The following is a 5,542-nucleotide window of genomic DNA, read 5'->3' on the forward strand; positions in this document are numbered from 1 at the left end:
GTGAACCGTTTCACCTATTCGTTTAACTTATAGTTAAAATTTGACAGATCGATAGATATTTCCCCTCAGGTTAGAAATAACCCTGCTCTGGAGCATGGTTAAACTTGACAGTTCGAAAGTTATTTTCTGCTCCCGTGAATTTGAGAATAACTAACCATCTGTCAACTTTGTTCTGAAATAACTACTCGACTGTCAAAGCTCAAATGGGTCGACCGCGAAGTTCAATTTAACCATTTGAGAGGAAAATAACTATCGAAACGTCAAATTTTAACTAATAGTTAAACGAATTGGTGAAACGGTTCACAGCCTTAATAATCAAACTAATCTCATTTTTTGTAGGTCAAGAAAAAAATGAAAGGTTTCGGATCAGCCAGGAAGAATAACACAACACGTTTTAATTAATAATGAAATGTTTAGAAACGCGTGTATTCAGTTTGATGTTTACATTTGGAATAAAAAATAAAGATGGTTGCCAATCGGCCACTTCGATCAGCACAGTGCCGTAGTCGAGGGATAGGGGCGCAACAAGCGCAGTGGTTGCCAACCCAACACCCCTGCTCAACCACAGCATGTCTCCAATCCTATCTTGGAGCGCAACCCCTTGAAGGAGGCCGCCGGGAGGCCTTTGGTCATCAAATCAGCCTGTTGCTCGGATGAGCGCACGAACTCGATGTGGATCTTACCTTGCTGTACCAAATCACGCAGGAAGTGAAACTTCCTATCTACATGCTTCAGTCTCTTGCAATCTCGTTCATCCTCAGCAATCCTGATCGTTGACTGATTGTCTTCATAGACCGGAATCGGTCCCTCCAAACACCTTCCTAAATCCTGCAGCACTCGAACCATCCACATTGCGTGACATACAGTTGTACACAACGCAGAAAGTTCCGCTTCCGTAGAAGAGAGTGCAACTGTTTGCTGCTTCCTGGTAACCCAGCTGATCATACAACCATGCATCTTGAAGATACCTCCAGTCACTGATCTTCGATCTACCAAATCATTCGCCCAATCTGCATCGCAAAATATCTCGAACAGTGGTGCATCTTCGCTCAGCCTGTATACCAAACCTACATCTAGTGTTCCTTTGATGTACCGCAGCGCTCGTTTTAAATGAACCCAGTGTTCATCGGTCGGGCATGATTGAAATTGGCTAAAGTAGTTGGTTGCCGCTGACAAGTCCGGTCTGGTCGTCAGGGACGCATACAACAGACAGCCAACTAATTCGCGATATGGTTTCGACGTCCTTTGGTGTTCCTCTCCCTTCTTCAATCGCAGACGATTTTCTATCGGCGTCGAAACCGCCTTGCACTCCGTCATCCCGAATCGTTCCAACAGCCTTTCGAAATATCCACGCTGACTTATCTTCAGCACACCTGCCTCAATATCACGGTCGATGTTCATCCCTAAAAACTGTCGGACTTCGCCATCATCGGTCATCTCAAATTCTGCGGCAAGCTTCCTCTTCACAGCCTTCAGAATCTTCAACGATGATCCAACCAACAAAATATCGTCGACATAGAGCACTAAAATCATCATCTGCTTACCTACGCCACGCGTGTATAGGCACGGATCGTTTTCGCTCCGAACAAATCCAAGTTTCTCCACGAAACCGTTAAACCTCTCGTTCCAGGTACGCGAAGCCTGCTTCAGTCCATATATCGATCGATTCAGCCGGCACACTAATCCGTTTCCTTGGTCAAAACCTTCCGGCTGGGTCATGTACACTTCTTCCATTAGCTCGCCATTCAAAAACGCGGTTTTGACGTCCATTTGATGGACCAACAACCGCTCTCGGTTGGCCAATGCCAGAACCGCTCGCAAGGTGTCGAGCTTCGCCACCGGAGAATAAGTTTCCGTGTAGTCGAAGCCTTGTTTCTGGGTAAAACCCCTCGCAACGAGCCGCGCCTTGTACTTATCAGCCTTGCCTGGACCACCTTCCTTCACTTTGAACACCCATTTGCAGGTGACGGCCGATCGCCCCTCTGGAAGCTTCACCATAGACCACGTGTTATTCCGCATCAAAGATTTCATCTCGTCATCGATCGCAGCTTCTCACATCTTCCAATCGTCTCGCTTCTTCAATTCGTCGATCGAACCTGGAATGTTCTCCACAAAATTCATCGCACTGAGGGCGAATCCTGCGTACTCCATGTCGAAATCCCGGTGCCAAACCGGCGTCTTCTTCTTCCGTTTGGGTCTTCCTTCTACCGCTTCGTCCGAAATTTCCGCTTCTTCATCCTCTTCCAGACTTCCGTATTCATCAGATTCCGAAACTTCATCCACTTTTTCCGATACAACATCTCCTTCTGGACCAACACTTTCATCATCCGATGGATTCTCAGCCAGTTCGGCATAATTTTCGTCCTTTTCAACCTCCGCGTGAACTCTAGGCACTTTCACGAACTGATCCGCTGACTTCTTCATCACACTACCAGTTTCGATGAAATCCACATCTCGTGCTGTGACGATCTTCCTCTTAACCGGATCGAAAACACGATACCCATTGTGCGAATACCCCAGAAAAATACCGTTCCAAGCTTTGGCATCTAGCTTTCTTCTCAGCTCCTGCGGCACATGAACGAAAACTCTGCTTCCGAAGACTCGAATATTTGATACATTCGGCTTTCGCGACTCCCACAATTCATACGGCGTTTGATTTGACTCGATAGCAGTAGTCGGACTCCTGTTCGTCAGGTAAGCGGCGGTCTCAACAGCCTGCCCCCAGAACTCCTTACCAATACCGGAATCCGCCAACATAGATCTAGCCTTTTCGATGAGCGTCCGATTTAGACGCACACTGACCCCGTTTTGTTCGGGGGTATATGGCACAGTCCACCTAACTTGAATCCCTCGAGCCTTGCAAAATTTCTTGAAGCGCTTGCTCGCGTACTCGCCTCCATTGTCGCACCTTAGGCGTGAAATCCTCCGATCAAACTTCGCCGTAACAAGAGCCTCATATTCCTTGAAACACTGTATTACCTCGTCCTTGGACGAAATCAAATAAACCATAGCAAAATGGCTCCAATCGTCCGTAAACGTAACGAAGTATTTCTTCCCGAATAGCCCTTCCGGCGTCACAGGGCCGCACACGTCGGTGTGTACTAGTTCGAGTACTCGCGATGTACGCTTACCATCACGCGACGAAAACGGTTTTCTCGTTTGCTTACCGACGAGACACGATTCACACGAGATCACACTTTTGTCCCCACCGGCGTTCACTGATAGTCCCGAAACCATTTCGTTTCTCATCAAGCACTTCAGGCTCTTCTCATTCAGATGGCCATATCGCCGATGCCAAAGTTCCATATTCTTTTGGATTCGACCGCACGTCAATAACGACGATTTATCCGCACTGTTCTTTTCCGAATAAAAGTCAAGTTCGTAAAGTTTGTTACGCAATGCACCACACGCGACGATTTCGGATCCACGATAGATCTTTGCTTTCCCGCACTCAAACACGACGCGCATACCTGCCTGCTCTACCTTCAGCACTGAGAACAGGTTACAGCGCAAACTCGGCACATACAGTGCATCCACAGACAAACAGACGTAACACTTAGAACAAATCCCGATCAAAATCATAGTCACGATGACATGTACGCCCAATACTAAAATCGGTGTGTTTGGCCGATGGACCAACAGATGGCGGTATTGTGTAAACGTCAAACGCGAACAAAAACGATGCAAGCGCTGCGGGTGGCGGATTGGCCACCTACCATATATTTGAATCGGCCGTTAAAAAGGTGGTCGATGGACATCGGTGAGAGTGTGACGTCTGTTTGTCTGTGGTGCATCCTTAATAGTACAATCAATGGACTTACCATTTACGATGGATACTACCTGTATCGTACCAGAGTGCTCCGCGACAATCGTCTCGCCATCCTTCACCACTGCTATTTCGATAGGCTTCTCCAAGCGACGCAGTTCGCTGAACAAATTCCGGTCGCGCACCAGATAATCTGTTGCCCCGGAGTCGATAAACCCCCCCTCCGATTTGTTTCGTTCGCAGCAATCCCGTCGCTTACACCGACGAAACATACGCCTCCTCTCTCGCTGGAATCCGCAAAGTTTGCCTTCGAATTTGGTCGCTTCTGGTTGGATTGCTTCTTCTTTTTCTCGGGGCAGTCCACTAGCTTGTGTCCATCCTTGTGACAGCCGAAACATTTCAGCAGCTTCTTCTTCCTTCCTCCGAAAACGCAGCGTCATTGTTCGATGCGGATGACGATTCACCACCTTTCCTCTTTGTCTCCTCGTCCAAGAGTCTGCACTTGACGAATTCGATCGACAAATTTTCTTCGGGCATAGTTTCTAGCGCAGTCACCACTCCTGCATACGAGGATCCGAGCGTAAGAAGAAGATGGCACACCACATCCAAATCATCCAGCTGAGCACCGGTCGCGCGATACTCCCGCACCAACTTGTCGAACTTTAAAAAATGCTGCTGCAGTGTTCCGCCCTCGAATCGCATCGATAACATCTCCCGCTTAAGGTGCATCCTGCTGGCGATGCTCCGGCGTTCAAACACCCGGTGCAGTGCGTCCCAAATGTCCTTCGGCGTCTTCTTTTCCTGGATGTATTCCAGCTGCGAATCGTGAATCCTCGATATCAACAGCGATTTGCAGCGACGGTCCATTTTCATCCGATCCTCCCTCGCTTTCTTCTTCTGGGTTTTCACCGCTTCCGTGTCAGCCGGTTCCTCTTTCAGCTCCTCCACATCCGCCACATTATTTTGCACGCACTCGGATAACTCTCGCTCTTCGAGAAGCACTTGCATGCGAAATTTCCATGCAGCGAAATTAGAGCCATCAAAGAGTGGCAACAACACACGGTCCGAACTTTCTTCCAGCATTTTGCAGATCACTCCCGAAAACTACTTTCGGCAAAACGTTACCTGGGCCAATAACCTGAAAGGTTTCGGATCAGCCAGGAAGAATAACACAACACGTTTTAATTAATAATGAAATGTTTAGAAACGCGTGTATTCAGTTTGATGTTTACATTTGGAATGAAAAATAAAGATGGTTGCCAATCGGCCACTTCGATCAGCACAGTGCCGTAGTCGAGGGATAGGGGCGCAACAAGCGCAGTGGTTGCCAACCCAACAAAAAATCCTCTGAAAGCAGAAATTAGGAGAACAGATTTCCATTTATTATGAAAACTCTATGGCTCTACGAGTTGAAATAAAAACAAGATGTTAAAATGCTTTCTCTGGTGAAATTACCTACTGGAAAATAGATTTTTCTTCACCACAGAGCATCCTAATGCCTTAGCAATGAGTTTAAAGGATATTATATGTTACAAAGACGATGTGCAATCATGGCGATTAACGGCCAAGTTGTTTCTTGTGTTCTACGTCGGTGTTCTACTGGTGTTCGTGTTCCATGATGATTTAAACCTTTCCCTCTACCATTTTTTAATGTTTTTTTTTATTGTATGAAAATAATAAAAATAATACCAAATTATTTCCAAAGACTGGCCCTCAATTTATAATGGAATATATCATGCTTATTTTACGTGTGTGTACATTGTGTCGGATGAGATG

This window comes from Aedes aegypti, chromosome 1, assembly GCF_002204515.2.
Source record: "Aedes aegypti strain LVP_AGWG chromosome 1, AaegL5.0 Primary Assembly, whole genome shotgun sequence".
Classification (NCBI taxonomy): Eukaryota; Metazoa; Arthropoda; class Insecta; order Diptera; family Culicidae; genus Aedes; species Aedes aegypti.